The sequence below is a fragment of the Odocoileus virginianus genome, chromosome 9, assembly GCF_023699985.2.
Source record: "Odocoileus virginianus isolate 20LAN1187 ecotype Illinois chromosome 9, Ovbor_1.2, whole genome shotgun sequence".
In the NCBI taxonomy this organism is placed as follows: Eukaryota; Metazoa; Chordata; class Mammalia; order Artiodactyla; family Cervidae; genus Odocoileus; species Odocoileus virginianus.
Genome location: NC_069682.1, coordinates 16,178,510 through 16,195,010, shown reverse-complemented (window position 1 = coordinate 16,195,010; position 16,501 = coordinate 16,178,510). Strand labels below are relative to the sequence as shown.

General features: G+C 40.0%; 1 protein-coding gene across 2 annotated transcripts in view; it reads right to left on the bottom strand.

The window, feature by feature from the left end:
• Positions 1-8,828, bottom strand: part of CUL2 (cullin 2) — a 69,664-nt gene extending 60,836 nt beyond the window's left edge. The window contains exons 1-2 of one of the 2 annotated variants that reach the window (XM_070472023.1): positions 8,679-8,828; positions 8,096-8,271 (exon numbers count right to left, since the gene is read on the bottom strand). The gene's annotated coding sequence lies outside the window, so the exon portion shown is untranslated. The remainder of the gene's footprint in view (positions 1-8,095; positions 8,272-8,678) is intronic. The other variant, XM_020872687.2, reaches the window with a different exon arrangement.
• Positions 8,829-16,501: the final 7,673 nt, after the last annotated feature.

Here is a 16,501-nt window from a genome sequence, read left to right as displayed (position 1 = left end):
CTAGTTCTATGAGAATAGCTAGATAACCCAAGGTAAAGACAAAAATCAAATTGATAAGTTATCTAGATTTCTGATAGCAATGTTCTAAAACTCTTATTCTTTTAAGTTTTTCTCTTCACACACCTACCTCACTCCCCAGAACACGAGATCCCCTGGAGGAGGAAATAGCAACCCAATTCCAGTAATCTTGCCTGGAGAATCCCATGGACAGAGAAGCCTGGTGGGTCCACGGACTCACAGAAGAGTTGGACATAACTGAGCAACCAATTATGCACAAATGCACTAACCTTTCCTTTCTCCCAAGAATCTTAACTTTGAAGTACAGATGTTGAAAGAGCTCTGAAACAACATGGTACAGTCCCAAAGTGTTAACACAGCCTGACAATGTGTTACCATGTATTAACACAGCCTGACAAAATTCCCACCCCAAGAAAGTTTTAAAGAAAACAAAGTTGCCAGCAATACCAGAAATACAAAAGATATAATTTTGCCAGTATCAGGTGGATTTTAATTTGGAGTGATACTGTTTTTCACTTAGACATTTTTCATACAAAGAAGTGACCAGGATAATTACACTTCAGCAGGTAAAGCAGTAACAGCATCTCAAAACATTTCATTTTAAGTCCAGAACTGATGCTGGTACATAATTAAATATTTTATTTGAAGCACAAACTATTTTAGCAAAATGTATAACCATGTTCAACATACTAATCAGTATGACTACAGCTTAATTACTGATAAACATTTCAGCTGCCTTCCAAAAGTATAATTATCAACAATGTAAATGGCTAAACACTTAATGTCCTCTTTTTAGTAAATAAATAAATAAATAAAACAAAAAACCTATCAAATTTAACTTTTTATTTCAGTACTGATCATTCCCAGCAATAAAACTCTGGCATTCCAAAAATTACCAAAAGAATATTGGGGCCTAAATAAAGTTCAGGTAAATCAATATACCTTATTAAGTTTTTAAAATTATATATACAGGGGGCTTATTGAGCAGGTTATAGTCTAAATACACAAAATAAGGAAAATATTTAATACCTAATCAAAGAGCGTTATTAATTCTGCAATATTTTCCATTTCTAAGACTGTCTCTGGTATACACTGATCAAAAGTTATCATGATTTCATATGAAAATAAGCTCCAAGTATGCATCTAAACACTTTCATCTTACTGCACTGAATGTGTGACCCATGAGCTATAGCCAAGAGGTATCTTCGTTAGCTGCATGCTCAGGGTATAATGCTTACTGTTGCAATAAGGCTTAACACACACAGCTACACACAACAAATGTCATTTCCATCACGTGACTTGCTTACTTAAGAATTTTTAGGGGACCTCCCTGCTAAGAGTCCATGCTCCCAAGGCAGGGGGTCCAGGCTTGATTCCTGGCCAGGGAACTAGATCCCATACGCTGCAACTAACAGTTCACAGGCAACAACTAGAGATTACACATGCTGCAACTAAGATCTGGTGCAGCCAAATAAATAAAGAAAAATGTTATTTAATTAAAAATAAATAAAAAGAATTTCTAGTAATGTGTTTTTTTAAAAAGGAGGACACGGGTGAAAAAAGCAGTCAAGAGAAACATAGTGGTCTGTAACTCCAATTGGCAAAATGTACAGTGCAGGAAGAAAACCTTAGCAACGGGGGACAGTAGGAAGTACGGAATATATTTATAATACAACAAAGAAATTATGGAAGAATCTGCTTCCAAACTAAAGTCAAGTTAACCAGAAATAAAGACCTTTCTCCTCAATGACTTGAGACTCTCCCACATGTCTATAGAGAGTATTTCTTTCCATGGTTCCTATCTGAATGAAGTGTTATGTCTTTTTCACTTACTTTCTCACTTTTTTCCAATTTTAATAAGCCAGGCAGGAATTTAAGACTCCAACTAGCCTCAAAAAAAATTCTTACATGTTTCAGGGATGAGTTAAAGAACTTGAATTAATCTGAGTTTCTCATGAGTAGGCAAGCCCATCCACTATGGCGCACAGGTTAGACAAAGCTGTGACCAATAAGCCTTTTCACAAATAAACATTAAGACTGAATTTTCTTTCTAGTCCTGACCTCCTATCCAAATATTAAAAAGGATTACTCGAATTTATTCTAGTCATCCTTTTTAACAACCCAATGACTTGCAGTATGTGTTATCCTATTCTGAGAGCTAAATTAAGTCACATATATCTAAAAACCTTGGACTCATTTTGGTAACTTCAAACCATTATTAAGACTGTTGGAAAAGTATGCTCTATTTCTATGAGAAAACAGCAGTTATAAATAAAAGGGGACAGCTAGTGTAAACGCTATAGTGTTTGACTGGAATGAGAGTTATCAGTATGGTTTTTAAAACATACACAGAGATGAAAAGATATAGAAATAAACATGTTGTATATGCATGGATTAATATTCATACATATATTTCTAGCTCTGATCACTGAGAGGGCCTAGGAGCAAAGACACCCAGTGGCAATCAGCACACATAGCATCTAGATTTTGGTTTCTAAAAACCATTCTCCAAAAGAAAGAACCAGAGCTCACTGGAGAAGTGATTGGTTCCAGGGCTGCAGCAGGGACAATATAATGAGTCTGGACATGTTAAGATGTCAGAAAACAGAAAGTGCTTTCCTAAAGAGGTTGGAGGATGTTAAAAAGACAAAGAGTCAACTTGAAAGCCATAGCAGAACAATCTGAGTGATTAAATAAAGATAAAATTAAATTATAAACCACAGAGTAAAACAAATATCTCTGACTCAACATGGATACAAATATGGAGAAGGGACAGTTCTCCCTTATAGAAGAATTCCAATTAATAAGCGTAGAAGGAAAAAAAAAATAAGTGTAGAAGGAAATGAGGAAAATATAAAATTGCCATCAGGTGAACACTGCTGTAATTACTGTTACAAGCAAGACCTACCAAAGAACACTGCAATGAAAGGACAAAAAAATTGAGAACAGGATTTCTACATAGTTTCAAAGAATCTCCCCCAAGATATCCAGTAATTACAAAGAAAAAAATAGTAACTTTTACAAGCAATTTAACAGATATGACCTCTAATACAATATACTGACATCCTGTATCCTGCAATGTGATATGCTGTAGACTCAGCATCACTTTTTTAGTATGCCTGCCAAAAATTACCACCTCAATCTAACTAAGAGAAACCATCAGAGAAACCCAAATTGAGTCATTCTACAAAATAAACTGACCATTCATTGCAAGCACGAAGATGATGGAAGATGAAAAAAGATAATCACAGATTAGAAGAGACTAGGGAGCAGATGCTAAATGCTGTATCTGATACTGAACTGAATCTTGGAAAGGTAAAGGACACTACAGGAAAAACTGGTGGGATTCACATAAAGACCTGTAGTTTAACTAACATGGTACCAATGTTAATTTTCCTCGTTTTGATCATTGTGCCCTGGTTATGTAAGCTGTTAGCATTAGGGAAATCTGAGGGAAAGGTGTACCCGAGCTTTCTGTACCATTTGTGCAACTTCTCTGTAGAGTCTAAAACAACATTTAAATTTAGGGGACTTCCCTGGCAGTACAGTGCTTGCCTGAGACTCAGTTCTTCCGCTGCAGGGGCCATGTGTTTGATCCCTGGTTGGAGAACTAAAATCCCATTTGCTACGTGGTACAGCCAAATCAACAAAAAAGAAACAAAAATTTTTTTTTTTTTAATTTAAGTATCCTGTACTTTCTGTCAACTGAAGTAAAGCAAAACTGAGAAATTCAAGAAATATTTACACACGGTAAATCTGACATTTCATTATTTGAAAAGCAACCAACATTAGAACAAGACTTAAGTCATTGAGTTAATAGATATTTATTAAGTATTCATAATACTCAAACCTCTACCAGGTATTAAAGATGTTGCTTTCAAGAAGCTTACAGCTGATAAGAGAAACAAAGATGATAAATTACTAACCTGACTGTATATGTGTCAGAATTTTTCATCAGTCAGGCTATAATTCAATGATTAAATATCGACAGTAACACTTACACTGTTTAAGTATACAAGTGAAAATTCTCTGGATAACTAAAATCTTCAAATAGAACATTAATATCTACATTTACAGAGTTTAAGTAAGCTTAATACACTAAACACACACATTTCATAGTATTAATAATTACTAATGCTTCAAAAAAGAAAAACTAAGTATCTTTAAGGTATTTCTCCAACCTAGAAACTAAATGCTTACTTATCTCAAGATGAAAAAGAAAAAAGGGAGATAACAATAACATAAATAAAATCAAACTGAACAAAACAGTTGATAAATCCACAACAATCTCAAAAAAAAAGAGGGGGGTAGATCAATTTATATAGAAAGTGTCTGGCTAAAGACAGCTGAGTGAAAATCAAAATGTCAACCAATATAAAAAATAGTATTAAATTCAGCAAGGAACACAATGAGTCTGAGTTTTTTAATTCTTCAAAAATACAAAGCTTAAAACAACTTACAGAAAATATTCCATCTCTCCTCCTATGGGTCAATCAACAGATGGAACTAACATTAACTGCACCCCAAAAGTTGTAGCAGATGCTAATATCATGACCTTAACTCTAGTCATTGCCTCAAAACTTTTAAGACTTCAAGGAACTTCACTGTTCCAGTATCTCCAACAGGCCTTCCCAAATACAAACATAGTCTGAATCTTATATAGATCTTCTTCAACTTAAGATCAGGTTGCTGCTGCTACTAAATCGCTTCAGTCGTGTCTGACTCTGTGCGACCCCATGGACGGCAGCCCACCAGGCTCCGCCATCCCTGGGATTCTCCAGGCAAGAACACTGGAGTGGGCAGCCATTTCCTTCTCCAATGTGTGAAAGTGAAAAGTGAAAGTGAAGTCACTCAGTCGTGTCCCGACTCTTCGCGACCCCATGGACTACAGCCCACCAGGCTCCTCCGTCCATGGGATTTTCCAGGCTAGAGTACTGGAGTTGGTTGCCATTGCCTTCTCCGTAAGATCAGGTTATGTCTCCCCAAATCCATCGAAAGTTACAAATATCGTCAAGTTGAGATGCATTTAATACACCTCACCTACCGAACATCATAGCTTAGCCTAGCCTACCTTAAAAGTACTCAGGACGCTTACAAGAGCCCACGGTTGGGCAAATCATCTAACAGAAAGCCTACTTAGAAATAACATGTTGACTATCTCAGGTAATTTTGTGACTACTACATTGATGAAAAACAAAATGGTTGTCCATGTGCAGGATGACTGTTAAGCGTACTGGTTGTTCCCTCCCATGACCGCTTGGCTCTCTGGGAGCTGAGGCTTGCTGCCACTGCCCAGCATCACAAGACTGTCATACTCCATACTGCTAGACTAAGAAAAGATCAAAATTCAAAATAGGGTTCTACTGAATGCATATTGCTTTTGTACCACCGCAAAGTTGAAAAACTGTTAAGGCAAATCATCGTAAATTGGGGACGTTCTGAATTCCTAAAGATGGTGACATAAGAATTATGCTAACATCTGCAACACAACAGAAACTTGACTGTTACGATTCAAGCCCAGGCAAAGGGCCAGACGACTCTGAACAGATAGTCGGATTATTAACTGATTACTGAGAGAGAATTCAGTCATACATCTCAAGGAGCAGTAACTTTTGTCTCATGAAAACATTCCAAATGTATGCTTGTTTTTCCAAGATTTAACATTAGCTAAACTCCCTCAAAACATTAAGATTCAACCCTGGTCTTTTTATCAACTTACTTAAATTTAACTGACAGTACATTCACGGAAACGCTGCTTTTGATCATAATCAAACATTTTTCTAGCACATAAAGAAAACAGGCAGATAAGAAAGGTAAAACACAAGAAACAGTACAAACTTGTGTTAAAAAAAAAAAAAGCCTCACCAAAACAACAGCTCTTTCAACTCAACTCCATATGTGCAGGTCCTAAACTCACAGAAGATAGGGACCAAATCAGAAAATGCTGCGGTGCCCCAGGACTGTCTCCTCCTCTTTCCTACATTCTTATTTCAGACGGTCTCATACTGTTTCATAACCTTTTAAATACTATTTAATACTCTAAAAAATACAACGTGTCAAATCAAAGCAAGTATGCTACCATTTTTGCCAAGTGGGGAGAAGAAACCTACACACATTTGTCTACATGTGCACTAAGTATATCTTTGGAAAGATGTGTTGAGAGACCACCAAAATATTTGGCCTCAAATATGTTGGGACAAGAAATAGAGACTCTCATTCTATACTCCAAGCATTTCAAATTCTGAATCATGTGAATATAGTTTGTATCTAAAGACAGTTATAACAAGAAGCAAAACAGAGGAGTTTTTTAAATTCTTTAAAAAATTAACATAATTATAATAACCAACAGATAAAGTCAGATGACTCCCCATATCTTTCTCTGACTAGAAGTTAAATCCTTTGAAGGCAGAGATTTTTGTCTGTTTTTTCACTATGATGTATCCCCACTGCCTAGTCCATAGCTGGTGCTTAAAAAATACTTGTTGAATGAATGAATGCCTCCCTAATCTCTCCACTGAATTCCAGACTTGTATATCCAACTGCCTGCTTCTCATCTCTACATGAATACTGAATAGGTCCTACTTCAAATGTCCCATCCAACCCTACACGCATACAACAACCTGCTTCCCTCACTTCCCCATCTCAATTCACGGCATCATCACGTTCCAGGTGAAGCCTCAAACCTGGGAGTCACCCCCATCCCAGCCAACTGCGTTCCCATCCGAACCAGGCCAGATCACTACTTTCAACTCCACAATATATCTCAGCATCTTTTTCCTGGACTCTGGTCACTACTCAGATCTGTCCCAGACTTCTCACCGGTAGCCCTGCTTCTTCCCTCTTATCCAATCTCCTTCACAGTCAGATTGTAAACCAAACCATATCACTCCCAGCTTCGCAAAAAGGGAATAGCTTTCCAATGTCCCTTAAGAATAAAAGCCAAACAAACACCTCTGGATAAGAGACCTCACATGACCTGACTTGTGGCTACCTCCTAACCTCTTCTTTCTCACCAGGGTCTCAGCCCAACTTCAGTGAGTTGCTTTCAGTTTGCTGAATCTAAGCTTGAAACTACCTTGTGGGCATATCCATTTTCTGTTCCCTCAGACTTCCAGAGGCCATATCCTTCCCACTTTTCAGGTATCAGGTCAAAAGTCTCCTCAGACAGGTCTTTCCTGACCACAGCATCTGAAGCTGTCTCTCCTAGTCACTACCACGGCTCCCTGTTTTACCTCTTTTATAGGACTTACGATTGGCTGAAACTTTCTCTATTTCTCACCTTCTGACGTTCCCTTACCTCCCAGAACTGAAGCTCCAGGAAAGCAGAAATTTCACATGTCCCGTTTATGGCTGTATCCCTAAGGCCTCAGGTAATGCTTGTCACACAAACCAGCTCCTTAATGAATAGTGAACTGACAGACAAGGGAAAACGGACTTTGAAGAAGGCCTACAACATTCCATTTAGTGACACACGGGTGAAAATGAAAAAACATGAATAAACTATCGTCCCACAGAAAACACTTAAAAATCACCATAGGGTGGAGAGTGAAGTAAAAGTAATTCAGATGCATGTAAGCATTCAGACATAGAAAGGGTATTTTTCACATACTATGTACAGATGTCCTTCCAACTTATAAACAGTATCTGGGGTAGGGAAGAGTAACTGAGAACACCGTATACATCTGCTATTTCATCTCTGACTCTTTCGGAAGGGTCTTCCAATACCGTATTTGGGCAAAAGAGGCAAAATATAAACAATCTGTTCGACTGTCTGTCTTGGAGAGAACCGTGAGGTAGTAAAGAGGGGGGAGCAGTCTTTTGAGTGTTCTTAAATGCCTATTATGTAGTCGGTGGTAACTCAGAACTAAGTGATTATTTCCCCTATCTTACTATGTATAGATGTGGGACTGGTCTAGTTCAAAGATGCTTACACTGTGAAGCCAAAGTCTGACGTGAATGTTAATAATCTTTAATCTTATTATCAAAATGTAAACTTCCACGGTTCTCCCTTACAACTAGGTATTAGTACTCCCTGGGGAAAGCAGAGTATTTAACGACAAAACAGTCTGCAACTCACAAATGTTTTCTGTACATGCACGTATTTGCGGGGTGATAGGGAATGGTCCAGACTCCCTGGTGTGTAACTAAGTGCTCTTAAGAGTCTAAGGATCTTATTTCACCAGACCCCAAGGGTTGAGACAGGTCTAGCATGCACGCAGGGCACTCCTCCCCAGAGCTATCAATCTTCGCTGTCTGCGGAAACAAAAGTGAAGACACTCGTGGTAAGGATGTAAAAGATTGATGCCCCCCGCCCCGCCGCCCTCACACCGCAAACACAGAGAGCTGTGTAACCGCGTGAGCGCGTAAATAAAAGAGAACACGCACTCGCACCTTCCCTCCCTGGGAGCAAAATGGGGCCGAGGGAGGGGCGGCCAAGGCCGGCTGGAGGCCCGGGATACAGCCCGGGGGCGGCCAGGCTCCGGGGCCGGCGCTCCTGGAGCCGGGGTCACCCTCAGGACACCCGGTCCCCGACATCCCCCCATGCCTCCCCTCCCCCTCTGCGCCCCCAACTCCTCTCCCCGCCCCAGCCCCGCCACCCACTAACCGGGAGAGGAAGTTTCCCGGAGCCCGCAGCAGGCTCCGGGCCTTCAGCGGGTTACCTGATGCAGAGGCGGGACGCGGGGCAGGGAGCAGGGGAGGGAGACAGTCCGAGGGCGCGCAGGACGGTGCCCGGCGAGGAGGGTGGGCGGCGGCGGCTGTCAGCTCCGTCCCTGCTCACCGCGCTGCCATTACTGCGCGCAGGCGCCTCCCCGCCGGCCGCCACCACCGCCGATGAACGGGGGGGGCCGGCCCGGGGCCGGGGGCCGGGGCGCTCACCTGCCGTGACGGGAACACGGGAGAATCCCGGATGGAACGGCGCGGTGGGGAGCGTGCAGGGGAGAAGGGCGGGCGAGCCACGCGAACCGCGAAACAACCGTCCTCCGAAGCCCTGCTTTCCCGGCACACCTTCGGGGTTCCTCTTCCGCGACCACCAACACCCCCCCTGCGCCGGCGTTGGTAGAGTCCGACTACGGCGAGGGCCGAGGGCCACTCTTGTGCGGTCGCGGAAGGCCGAGGGAACCTCGCTCCAAGCCACTGCGAGCGGCCCCAGCTGCCCACGAGCGCTCGCGGTTCGCTGAGCTAGCGACTGAGGACCTCAAAGTCTGGGGGCCGCTGATAACAACGTGTTAGAAAAGTTGTTTCAACACAGGATTTTCCCCTAAAGTTCTTTTAGAACTACGTGAACATTCTGATACACCACCATCTCCTTGCCACCTACTTCTATGGGCTTTTCAAAGGATTGATAGGTATTAGCAAAATTAGTTTCCTCGGACATACTCCTTTTCTAGTGGGTTTTTATCTGTAGACATTCTGAGACATAAATATATATTTTCAGCAGAGGCCATCCCTTGACAGCCTGTGACCCCAACTCCCCGCCTCCCTGCACCTGTCAATCCAAGGGTGTCCTTCGCCTACAATTGCTCAGGGTGATGTTGACAGAAGTTCAGACAGTACCCATCTCCTCCCTAGTACGCACAGCGCCCCAGGGAACAAAAGCCTGGCTTTATTCTTTTATCAGCCTTTGGTATCCAAAGATCTCAGAAGTCAGTCTTGTCTTCTCTGTGCGTTTTGAGCCTTTCCCATCCAACACCCTTTCTTAAAACTCTGTACCATTTCTTCAATGCATGAATGTCGGATTAAATCGTGTCCGACTCTTTGGGACCCCATGGACTGTAGCCAGGCTCTACTGTCCATAGGATTTTTCCAAGCAAGAATACTGGAGTGGGTTCCATTCCTTCAAGGTCCACGTAAAATCTCCCGACCTGGTAAATCCCACCGATTTTCTCCTCTTTAATCTGCCTCTCGCAGCACTAGAAGTCTGCAGTACTTATTTTAAGAAAGCTATCATATGTTAAAATCAATCCCACTATATGACCTGTTTTCTCACATGGTCTCTTTCTTTTAATCCAGCAATTCTCGAAGTATGGCCCTCAGACCTCTGGAAATCTGAGATCTTTTCAGGGGTCCCGATGTTAAAAACAATCTTCTTTGTAAATGACACGTTCTTTGTTATTTTTTTATGGGTTCACAAAACCCGGCTGACATCTCAGACAGAATCAAGAGGGTGGCAAGAGACATTCCCTAGCCAACCAGTGGTTAGGCCTATACACTTTTACTGCCAGGGCCTGGGTTCAATTCCTGGTGGGGAAACTAAGATGCCACAAGCTGAATGGCAAGGCCAAAAAAAAAAAGAGGGTGGCACAAATCTGTCCTGTTGGTCTTTGCACTGATGCCACACACTCCCAGTTTGGCACTTTGTTCTTGTTTTGTATTGGGAATATCCTTGATGAAGTAGTAAAAAGTACTAATTTTATAAATTTCAACCCTGAGTACAGGTCTTCTAACATTATGCAGGAAGAAATGGGAAGCACACGCCTACTCTTGCTGAATACCACAAGTAGGACTGTGGTCTTGAAGAAAAACACTTGAGTGGCTGAGTTGCCAGCTGAACTATTTTTTCATGGAGTGCCATTTTTCCTTGAAAGAACAGTTGATAGAAATGTTAACATTACTCTGTCTTGGACATTTCTACAAAATGAGTAACATGAGCCTAACACTTCAAGCAAAACAACTGACAGTATTTGTTGCCAAGGATAAAATTTCACTTGCAAGTGAAATTTGAAAATGTGGGAAATTTGTGTCAATACTGTCAACTGAGATAATCAATAAACAATCTATAATAGGAATAGAAAAGAGTTTTATTCCAGCCTAACTGAGAATGATAGCCCAAGAGACACAGATTCAGGCTCAAAAATGAGGGAGGCTTATATGGGCAAAAACCACAAAGTTAACCTAAGTTGTCAGGACTTAGGTTTAGAAATAGCAAAAAGTAAGGATGCTTGTTAGGTAAGGATTGGTTGGGATCCAAAACGGTTGCATAGTTTAAAGGGAAGACCTTGAGACCATAAGGTTGCGGCCAGATAATCAGCTGCTAACAGATAATTGTGTTTGGGAACTGCTGTCCTTGAGTTCAGAAAATTCAAGTTCTCAGTGATGGAGTAACAAGTGTGACACTATACCCATAATGGCCACCTGGCTCCCCTTTGAATGCCTGAACCACAATTACTCCATTTTCATTTCTTAAATAATTCTTTTTTTAAGGATTAAAGTAGACATACATTGTACCTTTGATAAGCCATAAGATAGGCTGTTCCAGTTAGCCTAAAGTTCAAGCCAGAATGACTTCATACTTCAGATGTGAAAATGTCTTCCATCACCACCATGAGCTTGACAGCTTAAAGACTTTTCTGATGCTATTAATGATTGTGATTTTTTTATATTGTATGATAAGCTATCTTAATACATGGAAGATCTACATGACACAGTGAACCAATATTTTCCAAATAACTGATGCAGGCCACTTTAAAATCACCCATGAATAAAATATCGATTTTTTTTTTTTTTTTTAGTTCGACCAGTTTATTGTTACCAACCCATCTCCCTCCACCCTCTTGCACACATGCTCAGTCATGTAACCCCCCATGGACTGCAGCCCGCCAGGTTCCTCTGTCCGTGGACTTTTCCAGGCAAGAATACTGGAGTGAGTTGCCATTTCCTTCTCCATAAAATATCAATTCAAAGTGAAAGATAGATCAGAGGATAGATAGGTGTGGGAGTGTGTGTGTGTACATACACATAAAACACAGAGTGCAAAAGATTACCTGATATGGTTGCAGATTTTCATTGCAACTAACACTTAAGAAACATCCACCTGTCAAAATTTCTGTATCAGATAAGAATATCCACAATCACCCCAAAAGACAATTGAATTCTCCACCTAAGGCTTTCTATTTTCTTTCTATACTTCAATCATAGAGAATCTAGCTGTCTTTTATTAAGCCAGATATTAAAGAGATACACAAAAACAGAAAGCAATGCCTTACTTCTCACAGAATGAAAACTCACAGAATCTTTTTATTTTGGAAATATGAGAGGTTGGTTTGAGATGGCCGAGTAGAAGGATGTACACTCATCTCCTCCTGTGAAAGCACCAAAATCACAACTAGCTGTTGAACAACCATCAACAGGAGGAAGCTGGAACCTACCAAAAAAGATACTCCATATCCAAACGCAAAGGAGAAGCCACAAGAATACAGTAGGATAAAATCAAATCCCATAACTACTGGGTGGGCAACCCACAAGCCGGAGAACAATAGCACCAGAGAAGATAGCCCAAGAGACACAGATTCAGGCTCAAAAATGAGGGAGGCTTATATGGGCAAAAACCACAAAGTTAACCTAAGTTGTCAGGACTTAGGATTAGAAATAGCAAAAAGTAAGGATGCTTGTTAGGTAAGGATTGGTTGGCCATCACGATAAAATCAAATCCCATACCTACTGGGTGGGCGACCCACAAGCTGGAGAATAGACACCAGAGAAGTTCTCCCACTGTTGGGAAGATTCTGAGCCCCACATCAGGCTCCCCAGCCTGGGGATCCGGCAGAGGGACAGGGAATCCCCGGGGAATCTGACTTCGAAGGCCAGTGGGATTTGATTGCAGGACTTCCACAGGTCTGGGGGAAACCGAGACTCCACTCTTAGAGGGAACGGACAAATACCAAGACCCAGGGCAAAGGAGCAGTGACTCCGCAAAGACTGAATCAGACCTACCTGCTGGTGTTGGAGGGTCTCTTGCAGAGGCGTGGGTCGGCAGTAGCGCTCTGTGGGGACGCGGACTCTGGCAGTAGCAGCGTCCTACACTGCTCTTATAGGTCATCGTTAACCCTATCATAGGGTTTTTAGGCTCCTGGGCTGGATCACCTCAGGCCAAACAACTAACTGGGAGGGATTGAAGCCACACCCATCAGCAGACAACCTGATTAAAGTTTTATGGAGATTTTCTGCTGACCAGAGAAAATACGATGATTTTTCATAAAGACATTTCGTTAAAATGTGTTTGTTTCTTAAAATTACTGTTTTAAAAATCTTCTCTTTTTAATTCTAATATGGTAACTAGTGCTAGATATAACCCACATAAACACAGTTCTTTGAGTTACACAATAATATTTGAGACTATAGAGTGGTCCAGGGACTAAAAAGTTTGATAACAGTTGCCCTGAACTCAGGAAATACCTCTGCTCGCCCCACCTTCCTTGCAAACTCCAGCTGAAGGTGTGGATTAGCACAGAGTGTCAATCCTGAATCACTGTAACACTCATGTTTCTTTTCTATTTTTAAGATTTCTTTATTTTATTATTATTATTTATTTATTTTTTTTTTTTTGGCTGTGCTGGGTCTTGCAGTGCATAGGCTTTCTCTAGTGGGTGAGCTGGACCTACTCTTGTTCCCTGCACGGGCTTCTCATTGGGGTTGCTTCTCTTGTTTTAGAGCACAGGCTCCAGAGTCTGAACCCAGTAGTTTTGGTACGCGAGGTTAGTTGCTCTGTGGCATAAGGGATCTTCCCAGACTGAGGATCAAACTTGTGTCCCCCTGCAGTGGCAGACAAATTCTTAACCACTGGACCACCAGGGAAGCCCATTGCTCTTCTATTTCCAAATTCTAGAGACCTTTCTGGGATGGATACCTTCCCCAAACTGTATAATAGGGAAATTACATTTCAAAAAGTTATAACCTTCATATTAAATTGGGATTACTTCTTCCTTCCAGAAGAACAAAGTTATCCTTCCTAACCAACCCTTCAAGCCGCTGCTTTAAGCAATATTTGGTCTTTACCTTCCAACCAAACCTTAAACTCTAGTTCATCTCTGAGTCCTTTTCTTGTTTTACTTCTTAGCAAAAGCTACATATATTACTTAAAAATGTGTTTTGGCTTTGTGTGATGTTTATTGAATTCCTTTGTTTTTTTCCAATTTCAAAAGTAACAGTTTTTTTTTGTTAAAAAAAAAAGCAAATTTTTTAAAAAGACCAATATTACAGAAATAGATAACCATGTTTAGGTTGATAAATATTCCTCAAGATTTTTCTATGAATATGATTAAATATGTTTACCAAACTCTGAACATATTATAGATTTGCCACTTTGTAGCCAGCTATTTTTACTTCTGAATCTTTCTGATTTTGGTCTTTATGAGAACATTTAAGTAATTCTTAGACAGGCATAGTAATTTATAAATTTATATTTAAAGTAAATTAATGAAAAACATTTTAAATAGGATATCTTAAAATGTCATTACATAACTCAGTAAATATTCATTTTCCACTTGTGAGTATACATAGTTTTCTCTCTTCATTTCATAATCTACAAATAATACCCACCATTCAAGGATCCCAACCAGAATCGTTTTCTGTGCTTCTAAGCATCCTTTATAGACATGAAACCCGAGGAGCCCTGATTTTTCTGGGACTTATGATTTCAAATAATTTTATCTCCTTTTTATATATTTTCTTAAACTTTTAGTGGAAATTTGTATTTCATCGTTACATCATTTATTAAAACACTTATCCATCTTTTGTTTCTGGTAAACTAAAAAAGAAAAGCAGAGATTGAAGAACTGTTTTCATGTTTGGAGTAGCTGATTAAGGAGCTGTTTTATGCTTATAAAAGTGCAAGGCTCCTCTTTGGAGAAACATCTAACTGCAGGGCCAGGGCAGGAAATATACAAGATGAGTCTGGAAACATCTTGTAGTGTGACAAAGTAAGGAAGTGCTCAAAAATAAAAACATCCACATTGATAGGAGTAGGTCAAAGGACACAGAAGCCAACTGAAAAAGCTCCGGAGTCAGAACTAGAACAATGTAACCAAGAAAACAAGTCAAAGATGATAACCCAAAGTAGAAAGTAAATATCCAAGAAAAGTGAAAGTGAAAGTCACTTAGTCATGTCTGACTCCTTGTGATCCCATGGACTATATAGTCCATGGAATTCTCAAGGCCAGAATACTGGAGTGGGTAGCCTTTCCCTTCTTCAGGGGATCTGCCCAACTCAGGGATAAAACCCATGTCTCCCGCATTGCAGGCAGATACTTTACCAGCTGAGCCACAAAGGAAGCCTGAACTATCCATGGGTCCATACTAATATAAAGGAATGACTGAATAAGCCTTATATGAGGAGAAAAAAGCAATCTCAGGCAGGAGAATGCCAAATAAATTACGTAGGTATTCCACCTAAAGGAAAGGGACCGTAAGTCCCTGCTTCTTAAGTATAGGCCAGGAAAAGTGATTTCCTTCCAAAGAATACAGTACAAAAAGGGAATTCAAAAGGGAAAATCTCTAGTGGAGAAACATGACAAATGTCATATTAGCCAGATGATGGTCAACATTGATAATGACAGCTCATTGCTGATCCTATATCCCCTTGGTGTGATGGGACGGGACTGGCCCTTTTACTGTGATCATCCTACCCCAAACTCCAAATTTCAGTCTAACCACGAGAAAGATTCTAATACAGGGAGGAGCATTCTACAAAATACTTGCCCAGTACACCTCAAAACTGTCAAGGTCATCAAAAACAAGATAAGTTGTATCTCAATAAATCTGCACAGAAAACAAAAACAGAAACAAGATAAGTCTGAGAAACTGTCACAGCCAAGTGACATTACTGCTGAATGTAACATGGGGTTTCTGGAGAGGATCCTGGGTCAGAAAAAAGACATTAGGTAAAAACTAAGGAAAATTTCAAATATATACTAATAATAATATATCAAAATACATTCACTAATTGTAACAAATGTGCCATCTCAATGTAAGATGTTAAAGGGGAAAACCAGGGATGGGGGAAGAGAGGAGGTGGGAATTATTATCTGCTCAGCTTCTGTGTAAATCTAAAGCTATTCTAAAAAATAAAGTCTGTTAATTAAAAATAAGAATAAAAACCTCATCTAAATGTACAGTTAAATAAAGAAAAAGTCTAGGGTCTCTAATCAGAAAAGCTAAGAGCACTTAAGACTTTTCCATATGGGGAAGTGGAACCAGATGCCAAGTTTATATGTAGATAATTCTGGTTGAAAGTTATTTAAAAAGAAAAGGAAAAGTATCCTCTTTTAAATTAGAAAAAAAATTGCTTTAATTAAAAAAAAATTACCTCCGAATCCTTTATATTTCTTTGCAGTCACATTCAGACAGGTAATTTAACAAAATCAAAGCTGTGTCAAATGAGAGCTTATTTCAAAGAAATACACTCACAGCATTGTAAATCAACTATTCAATAAAAATTTTTTTAAATAAGAAAGAGAAATGAAATATCTATAAAGTTCCCTATCTGAGATAATGCATTTAGAAGGTGATTTCCCAGAATTGGGAACCAAGAGTGACTCTGAGTAATGGATTACAATAAATAATATGTGATATATGAAAGAGAGATGACATTTTTCTCAACTGTTATATCATATTAAAAATATGTGTGTCACTAGAGTGGAAATGAATCATGATCCACCCAAAGAAGTGTGATGAGAGAAGATGGGAAAACTTGTAACTTAATGAAAAT